General features: G+C 45.6%; 1 long non-coding RNA gene across 1 annotated transcript; it reads left to right on the top strand.

Moving 5' to 3' along the window:
- Positions 1-3,589: 3,589 nt before the first annotated feature.
- LOC141091565 (uncharacterized) lies at positions 3,590-6,951 on the top strand. The gene is made up of 2 exons (XR_012232543.1): positions 3,590-5,765; positions 5,885-6,951. It is a non-coding gene; the product is annotated as an uncharacterized lncRNA (long non-coding RNA).
- Positions 6,952-10,434: the final 3,483 nt, after the last annotated feature.

Raw genomic sequence — 10,434 nt, 5'->3', positions numbered from 1 at the left:
AGAGCGTGTGCCAGGAGGCACAATGGAGCACAAGGCAGAGGACCCGAATACAGCACACAGCCAGGCAAGGACAAGGCTGACCAAGCCAGGAAGCACAATAATCAGGCACCTCCCCTAGGAAGAGGTGGCCTGATACAGCACATTAGCACTAGGACTTCCGGGTCAGGTCCTCCAATATCACAGAGAGGACTTGACCGGAGGCAGAGCAGAGCGTGCGTGCGTACTAAGAACCTGGTGCAAACATGGAACTAAGTACAAGAAGTGCGCACCCGACGGGAACCCTGGAGCGGCCACGGCACCAGAAGAGGTGACGTCGGGCGCGAGGTCCCGCCCCCAGGTGAGAGCGGCGTGACACCACCATTGCAGTCTCATGATCTGACTGGTAACAAAAAAAAAACATTCTTGCCATCAGAGTTAAGTTAGAGGAAGGGCAGATACAGTCGGGAAAAAAAGTATTTAGTCAGTCAGCAATAGTGCAAGTTCCACCACTTAAAAAGATGAGAGGCGTCTGTAATTTACATCATAGGTAGACCTCAACTATGGGAGACAAACTGAGAAAAAAAAATCCAGAAAATCACATTGTCTGTTTATTTTTCATTTTATTTGCATATTATGGTGGAAAATAAGTATTTGGTCAGAAACAAAATTTCATCTCAACACTTTGTGATATATCCTTTGTTGGCAATGACAGAGGTCAAACGTTTTCTGTAAGTCTTCACAAGGTTGCCACACACTGTTGTTGGTATGTTGGCCCATTCCTCCATGCAGATCTCCTCTAGAGCAGTGATGTTTTTGGCTTTTCGCTTGGCAACACGGACTTTCAACTCCCTCCAAAGGTTTTCTAGAGGGTTGAGATCTGGAGAATGGCTAGGCCACTCCAGGACCTTGAAATGCTTCTTACGAAGCCACTCCTTCGTTGCCCTGGCGGTGTGCTTTGGATCATTGTCATGTTGAAAGACCCAGCCACGTTTCATCTTCAATGCCCTTGCTGATGGAAGGAGGTTTGCACTCAAAATCTCACGATACATGGCCCCATTCATTCTTTCATGTACCCGGATCAGTCGTCCTGGCCCCTTTGCAGAGAAACAGCCCCAAAGCATGATGTTTCCACCACCATGCTTTACAGTAGGTATGGTGTTTGATGGATGCAACTCAGTATTCTTTTTCCTCCAAACACGACAAGTTGTGTTTCTACCAAACAGTTCCAGTTTGGTTTCATCAGACCATAGGACATTCTCCCAAAACTCCTCTGGATCATCCAAATGCTCTCTAGCAAACTTCAGACGGGCCCGGACATGTACAGGCTTAAGCAGTGGGACACGTCTGGCACTGCAGGATCTGAGTCCATGGTGGCGTAGTGTGTTACTTATGGTAGGCCTTGTTACATTGGTCCCAGCTCTCTGCAGTTCATTCACTAGGTCCCCCCGCGTGGTTCTGGGATTTTTGCTCACCGTTCTTGTGATCATTCTGACCCCACGGGGTGGGATTTTGCGTGGAGCACCAGATCGAGGGAGATTATCAGTGGTCTTGTATGTCTTCCATTTTCTAATTATTGCTCCCACAGTTGATTTCTTCACTCCAAGCTGGTTGGCTATTGCAGATTCAGTCTTCCCAGCCTGGTGCAGGGCTACAATTTTGTTTCTGGTGTCCTTTGACAGCTCTTTGGTCTTCACCATAGTGGAGTTTGGAGTCAGACTGTTTGAGGGTGTGCACAGGTGTCTTTTTATACTGATAACAAGTTTAAACAGGTGCCATTACTACAGGTAATGAGTGGAGGAAAGAGGAGACTCTTAAAGAAGAAGTTACAGGTCTGTGAGAGCCAGAAATCTTGATTGCTTGTTTCTGACCAAATACTTATTTTCCACCATAATATGCAAATAAAATGAAAAAAAAACAGACAATGTGATTTTCTGGAATTTTTTTTCTCAGTTTGTCTCCCATAGTTGAGGTCTACCTATGATGTAAATTACAGACGCCTCTCATCTTTTTAAGTGGTGGAACTTGCACTATTGCTGACTGACTAAATACTTTTTTTCCCCACTGTATGATCGCTTGTGACATATTCATTTTATCAACTTCTCATAGTAAATTACCAAACCATAAAATCGATAACGAGGAAACATTGTCCTCCCCCATGACTAAGGCCTCTTCCACACTTCCGTTTTTCCACATCAGTCAAAATCCGCCAAAATTTGAAAATGGCGGATACGCTTTTCTTGTGGCGGATCCGCCGTTTTTTTTTTACCATTGAAATACATTAGTGGCGGATTTTGGCGGATGGTCGTCCGTTATGTCCGCTATTCGGCGGATCCGCCAGATTTCTGGCAGATTCTGTCTGAGGTGGACGGACTTTGTAACGTTTTTTGTCTGTGTCAAAATGGCGGATCACGGCGGATCCGCCGTCGTACACCATTTGATAGAATGGGCGCCTACGGGCGGCGGATCCGCCGGGATCCGCCATTTAGCGGAATCCGCCGGCGGAATTCGCTTTTTCGCACTGAGCATGCTCAGAAAAAAAGATACTTTTCCAGACAGTTCAAAAACTATATAATGGTGGGCTAATGACTCATTGGGCCCAGACATCCGGCACCAGCAAGAGAGACAAGATATCAAGACAGAAGATAAAGAGACAAAGCCTGCCAGCACCTGCCCAGCAGCAAGACCCTGCACGCACAAGCCAGGAGCAAGAGGAGCACCTGACCAGCACCAAGCCACAACCGAGAGGCCTGCCAGTGCCAGCCAGCACCAACAGCCTGCCAGCAAAGCTTGCAATTGTGAGTATAAAACCTATTTGTGTGTGGCCTGCCTGTGTGTGTGTGTGTGTGGCCTGCCTGTGTGTGTGGCCTGCCTGTGTGTGTGGCCTGCCTGTGTGTGTGGTCTGCCTTCCTGCCTGTGTGTGTGTCCGTGGCCTCCCAGTGTTGCATGTCTGTCTGTGTGTGTGTATTTTTATTATGCTTTTTTTCATACTTTAAGGCTGAGTTCACACGTGGCGTTTTTTTCGAGTTTCCGCGGCTGTTTTAACCGCGCGATTTTGCCACGAAAACGTGAAAAATAAGCATCCCATGCATTCCTATGGGATTCCGCAATGCTGTGCTAATGCTGCGGTTTTTACCGCGGCGGAATCGCTTCGCGGTAAAAACCGCAGCATGCTCATTATTTTGCGGAATCGCGGCGATCCTGCACCCATAGGAATGCATTGTTCCGCTTACTTCCCGCATGTGGCTGTGCACACCATGCAGAAAGTAAGCAGAACAATTGCGGATGGTACCCACGGTCCGGAGGAGAGGAGACTGTCCTCCGGGCTTTGGGTACCATATCCCTGTAAAAAATAGAATTTAAAATAAAAAAATATTGTTATTCTTACCCTCCGACGTCCCACGCAGCCTTCCCGCTTCTCTCCACGCTCCCGTTCCCAGTAGTCCTTTGCGAAAATGCCCGCGATGGCGTCCGATCTCGCGGGATCGCGAAGTCTCGCGGTAATTCGTGCGATGTCATCGCGAATTACCGCGAGACGTCGCGATCCCACGAGAACTGACGTCATCGCGGGCATTTTCGCAAAGGACTACTGGGAACGGCTGCGCGGGACGTCGGAAGGTAAGAATAACAGTATTTTTTATTTTTTTTTACATTCTATCTTTTACTACTGATGCTGCATAGGCGGCCTCAGTAGTAAAAAGTTGGTCACACTCGTCAAACACTATGTTTGACGAGTGTGACCAACCTGTCAATCAGTTCTCCAAGCAATGCTCCAGATCGCTTGGAGAACGCTAGCATTTTGCAAGCTAATTCCGCTTGCAAAATGCTAGTTTTTCCGCGGGAAAATCGCGGGAATTTAAAATGCGATTTTCCCGCGGACTGGAATTCTGGAATTCTCGCTGTAATTTCCGCGAGAGTTCCGGTACGTGTGCACTTAGCCTAATTGTTTTTCTGTTGTTGCATGTGTACTGCATTTTATTTTCATACTACTGTAATTTTATTTGAAAATTTGCAAGTGTGCTGTGATTGTGTTATGTGTGTATTGTATGTGGTGTTATTGTGGTATTGTATGTGGTGTGACTGTAGTATGTGTTCAGCATTTTTTTTATTTTTCATGTACTGTGGTATTTAAAATAAAGAGCATAGTGGCTCCTACTTGTCAAAAAAAAAAAAGAAAACAAAAAAATTATAAAAAATAAAATGTCTCCAAAAAGTTTCTGTAGTATCATTGTAAAACCAGGTAACGTTAAGTGTGGGTATACGTGCAACAAGGTCACATTAAGTGTTGGTATACGTGCAATACCTAAACAAGGTATACTTAGTGTGGGTATAGATTCTCCGTTAACTCTGCATCAGGGAATTACACACATGCAATACCAAAACAAGGTCACTTTAAAGTGTGGGTATTGTGAGGTAGCGCTGTCATTAGTTAGGGGATTCTCGCTTAGCCACCACAAAACCAGATCCAGCACGGGTTTTCATAAAGCAGTATAATCCATGAGGTTTATTCATGATCATAAACCAAAGCAATATGCAACAGCATATAAACAGAAGAGCGTCCATTATAGCTTCACTCTGTAAACCCTGTGTTCACACAGGTTGTAAATATCCAGCATACAGGCTCTCTTAGCCTCATTTATCTCACCCACGTCCGGGTTTCCTCATGGCTGCTTCAGCTTACTGCAGACGTTCATTCCCTCCCTTGGGAACTCTCAGAAACGTGCAGCCATTCACCACTTCCACTCCACAGTCTGTTAGCCAGGAAGCTCCATCTCAGCGGGACCTTCCACACTGCACCAATGGGGTCCCAGCATTCACCACATGTTACCTACCCTGGCCACATTATATGGTTCATAGCCATGCCCACCGGGTCACATGACTATGACCTCATCACAGGTCCTTCACACACATATACACTTTACAATAGCGTTATTAAACACACCCCCTGGGTGGGTTTGTAGGCAACTAGTCCCTGACACATTGAACCAGTACCTCAGCAGTATCACTGCTGATTAACACACACATAAAGGCCACCCACCTTGAGATACATAACTGTCATTCAGTATCTTGCCATTCATCCTCTCTCCTGGGAAATCCATACAGCGCCCCCTAGTGGACACAGTGGTCACTACACCACAGTATACTCTCACTGATAGATTCTCAGTTAACTGTGCATCAGGGAATTACAAACATGCAATACCAAAATTTTAAAGGGTAACACGAGGTTTAGGGTTGGGAAGGTTGCGCATTTCACATATCAACATTCAATTTTTTGGGGTGGTTTTTCAATCAAAATATATATGAATTTTTTTTTTTATCTTATTACAAGTGTGTTTATACTTGCAGATCCATTCACAAAAAACACACAAACCATCTAGCAGCAGACTCGCCAGGCCGCAGCAGACCCAGATAAAAGAGTGAAATTTTCTCAGTAAGTATAAAGGCCTGAAAGCTTTTGTTATCCTTTGTATAGTAGCTTAACAAGTGTCTTTATACTTGCAGATCAGTTCAGGAAGGACCACAGACCCACCAGGCCGCAGCAGACCCGCCAGGCCGCAGCAGACCCAGATAAAAGAATGAAATTTTCTCCGTAAGTATAAAGGCCTGAAAGCTTTTTTTATCCTTTGTATAGTAGCTTAACAAGTGTCTTTGGCGGTCACTCAGGGATCGCTTCAAGAGGGATTTCAACAAGGAGATGCAGGCCCCGAGTGGATCGAGAGGACGCAGGAGCACCCAGTATAAGCATTACAGAGCCCTGTCGTTCCTCCGGTCGACGATGTGAGCAGAAGGTAAATATTCCACACACCATTTCTGTAGTACAAATGTTTCCATGTTTAACCTAATTTTTTTTTCAGCAAGGCCAAATGAAATATCAATATATTGATATATATTTTTTTCTCTTTTCTAGCACCATCTGCAGCACTCGGGAGCCTGCTTCTGAGTTGCCTCCCTCTGGAGGGATCCCTTGTGAGACCGACACCGGGGATCACATCGAGGTATCCGACCCCTCTGTACCTTCCCTCTTGTGTCATCCCTCTGTCCCCTCCACCAGCACTGGAGCAGCAGGGCGGTCTTCATCACATGCAGGTGACAATTTACAGTACCCTTTACCCCACCCTTCTGACACTGCCGCAACATCTCTACCAACTTTTGGTTCTGGACGGCAGCGTCTGAGAGGTCAGGAACGGATGACCTTGTCTGACTGTTTGAATCTGAATTCAACGTCCAGAATGCATTCTGAATTTTGGGGCAACAGTTAACTTCTGGGTTGAACATGATAAATCAAAGTATCAAGGAACTCAGAAGTTACATGGAATGGATGAATTCAGAGTCAAACCAGGCGCCGAGACATATTTTTTTTCAGTCAGCTGTCCGGCAAATGGAAGATTTAAATCCTCACCTACAGATGCATGTGATGCAAGGATGTCACAATGCTCTAGTGACTGCAGTGTCCCAGGCCTCCCAATCTACCCATGCACCTATTCCATCACCTTCTCATTCCACCGTCCATCCTCCCTCCGTCCATCATTCCACCGTCCATCCTCCCTCCATCCATCATTCCTCCATCCATCATTCCTCCATCCATCATTCCTCCGTCCAACCTACCTCCGTCATTCCTCCCTCCGTCCATCCTACCTCCGTCCATCCTCCCACCACTCCTTCTCCTTTCTCTAGTTCCCCATTCCATTCTTCCCAGTACCTTCCTTCCCCACTGCATTATACCCCAATGACCTCACCGTACCCATCCACACCTTCAATGTTCCCACAAACCTCCTCTGTCCATCAACTCCCATCCCAACCTCATGTTTTAAACCCCCCTTCCACTTCTGATCCTCACCAACCTTGTTCCCAATCCTCCCCCTCCCTTGATGTGGTCAACCCTGTTAACCCCTTCGATGATATCTCCACCCAACAATTCCGGCATTTGTAAATTGTGAAGTCAAAAAAAATAAATTATTTTTTGTTTCAAAACAATTTTATTGTGTGGTTTAGTTTTTTTCTTTAGTGTTAAGTAAAAAAAAAAAACACCAGTGGTGTTGAGGTTAAATACACAACACTTGGGTAAAGGTAATACACAACAAAAAGGTTCAATGTACACCAGTGGTGTACAGGTATATACACGACACTTGGGTAAAGGTAATACACAACACTCGGTTAAATGTACCATAACTCTGAGGTCTGAGGTCAAGCTTAGTAAACCAGCAGGCACTCTTAACTCTGGAGAATAAATCAGACATCAGAGGTAACGGGTACTGATATTTAACCGTCATCTTCTTAAGGGAACGATAGTCAATACACGGTCTTAATGAACCATCTTTCTTGGCCACAAAAAAAACCCCAGCACCTAAAGGTGAAGAGGATGGTCTAATATGACCCTTCTCCAATGACTCCTTAATATAGGATCGCATAGCATCATGTTCGGATACAGATAAGTTGAAAAGCCGACCCTTGGGAAATTTACACCCAGGCATCAGATACTCAATTGCACAGTCATAACTCCTATGAGGAGGCAAAGACGCAGACTTACTCTCACTAAAAACATCAGAGAAATCAGCCAGATAATCAGGAATATCATGAGACTGAGGAGAGGTGGAGAAAACAGGAGCGTCCCTAAGAACACACTGACAACCCCAACTCACCACAGACACAGATTTCCAATCCAAAACTGGGTTATGAGTTTGCAACCAGGGGAACCCCAGAACAATAGTATCATGCAAATTATGCAGCACCAAAAATTTACAATTTTCCTGGTGGTCTGGGGCAACTCGCATCGTCACCTGGGTCCAAAACTGAGGTTTATTCTCCGCCAAAGGAGTAGCATCAATACCCCTCAAAGGAATAGGCATCTGCAGAGGCGTCATGGACAAACCACAACGTTTAGAAAAGTCCAAATCCATCTGATTCAACGCTGCTCCTGAATCCACAAAAGCCTTAGTGGAAAATGTGGACAAGGAGCAGATCAGAGTAATTGCCAAAAGGAACTTGGGTTGTATACTGCCCACAGCAAATGTGTGTGCAAAACGTTTCTCTCATTTAGGGCAGACAGAAATAGTGTGAGAGGCGTCTCCACAGAAAAAACACAGCTTGTTACGCCTTCTAAACTCCCGACGTTGCGCCCTAGAATCTGCGGTAAGGCTGGTGATTATGTTATGAACGGGTAGCCGAGGAGGAAATAAAAAACAAAACAAGCTAAGTCTCAGAAAACCAAAGAGGTTGGTAACTATGCAGACTGAAGACCCCTGATCCTAACACGCAACTAGCAGCAGTCATGGAGCGTTCCTACAGTGGTCCTAGACGCCTCGTCACAACCGGAGAACTAAATAAGCCTAAAGCAGGAAAAGAGGAAAACTAACTGCCCCAGAGCAGACCCCAAAGGAGAGACAGCCCCCCACATGTATTGACGGTGAAAAAAGATGAAAACACAAACAAAGGCAGGAAAATAGGCTGAGCAAACGATGGGGCCAAACTAGCTAGAAAGGACAGGAAAGGAAAGACACTGTCTGCAGTCTGCCAAAAAACCCTACAAAATGTCCAACACAACTGATAGCAAAATTAACCCTGAAGTCACTAGACTTCTCCCACTATATCAGCACTCTGAAATATTCTGAGACAGAGCAAAAAGAGGCCAATCTAATAAGGGACAAAAAAAAGGCAATTTGGCAAATAAGAGTGGAAATTCAGCACAGCCCAGCCGGGCTGGCTGACCACACAAAAAACTGAAAAGACCAACAAGAGTAAGTGTGAACATTAGCAAAAAACAAACTTATCTTGAGAAGACTGGAACAGAGCTGAGTCTTAGACCTGAGAAGCAGACTGAATCACCAGCACTAGGATAGGGCGTCGGCTGTCTTATATCCAGTCTGATACTCCAGAGATCCAATCGCTATCTTCCTCACCAGGTGGCAGATCACTACCACTTAAACCAACTTCACTACCTCCTGTCACCACCAGAGGGAGAAAGGAAGGGGAACTCTCAACTGGTGGAGCAGAAAATGAGCTCATAACAGCCTCCATATAGCATAATACACCAGATAGTCCTCAATATAGTTTAATGCACCCCCATAGGAACAGTCTATAGCATAATGCACCCCCATAGGCATCCTCTATATTATAATGCACCCATATAGGCAGCCTCTATAGCATAATGCACCCCCATAAGCAGCCTCTATAGCATAATGCACCTCCATAGGCAGCATCTATATTATAATGCACCCCCATAGGCAGCATCTGTATTATAATGCACCCCAGTAGGCAGCCTCTATATTATAATGCACCCATATAGGCAGCCTCTATAGCATAATGCACCCCCATAAGCAGCCTCTATAGCATAATGCACCTCCATAGGCAGCCTCTATATTATAATGCACCCCCAAAGGCAGCCTCTGTATTATAATGCACCCCCATAGGCAGCATCTATATTATAATGCACCCCCATAGGCAGCCTCTATAGCATAATGCACTTCCCTAGGCAGCCTCTATAGCATAATGCACCCCCATAGGCTGCCTCTGTAATATAATGCACCCCCATAGGCAGCATCTGTATTATAATGCACCCCAGTAGGCAGCCTCTATATTATAATGCACCCATATAGGCAGCCTCTATAGCATAATGCACCCCCATAAGCAGCCTCTATAGCATAATGCACCTCCATAGGCAGCCTCTATATTATAATGCACCCCCATAGGCAGTCTCTGTATTATAATGCACCCCCAAAGGCAGCCTCTGTATTATAATGCACCCCCATAGGCATCCTCTATAGCATAATGCACTCCCCTAGGCAGCCTCTATAGCATAATGCAGGGATTCCCAACTCCAGTCCTCAAGGCACACCAACAGATCATGTTTTCAGGATTTCCTTAGTATTGCTCAGGTGATAATTGCTTCAACTGTGCAATACAAAGGAAATCCTGAAAACATGATCTGTTGGTGTGCCTTGAGGACTGGAGTTGGGAAACCCTGGCATAATGCACCCCCATAGACTGCCTCTGTATTATAATGCACCCCCATAGGCAGCCTCTGTATTATAAAGCACCCCAGTAGGCAGCCTCTATATTATAATGCACCCCCATAGGCAGCCTCTGTATTATAATGCACCCCCATAGGCAGCCTCTGTATTATAATGCACCCCCATAGGCATCCTCTATATTATAATGCACCCCCATAGGCAGACTCTGTATTATAATGCACCCCAATTACTAAAATGCTTGTGCATGCCCTCATCATCTCCCGCCTCGACTACTGCAACATCCTTTTCTGTGGTCTCCATGCTAACACCCTCGCACCTCTCCAGTCCATCCTTAACTCTGCTGCCCGACTAATTCATCTCTCTCTTCACTACTCCTCCGCTTCTCCACTCTGCAAATCTTTTCACTGGCTCCCATTCCCTCAGCGTATCCAGTTCAAATTATTAATACTGACCTACAAGGCTATCTATAACCTGTCTCCCCCATATGTCT

Source organism: Dendrobates tinctorius, unplaced genomic scaffold (assembly GCF_039654945.1).
Source record: "Dendrobates tinctorius isolate UK_male_01 unplaced genomic scaffold, ASM3965494v1 ptg000054l, whole genome shotgun sequence".
Classification (NCBI taxonomy): Eukaryota; Metazoa; Chordata; class Amphibia; order Anura; family Dendrobatidae; genus Dendrobates; species Dendrobates tinctorius.
The sequence above is the reverse complement of the archived record's forward strand: the minus strand, read 5'-3'. Positions and strand labels throughout refer to the sequence as shown.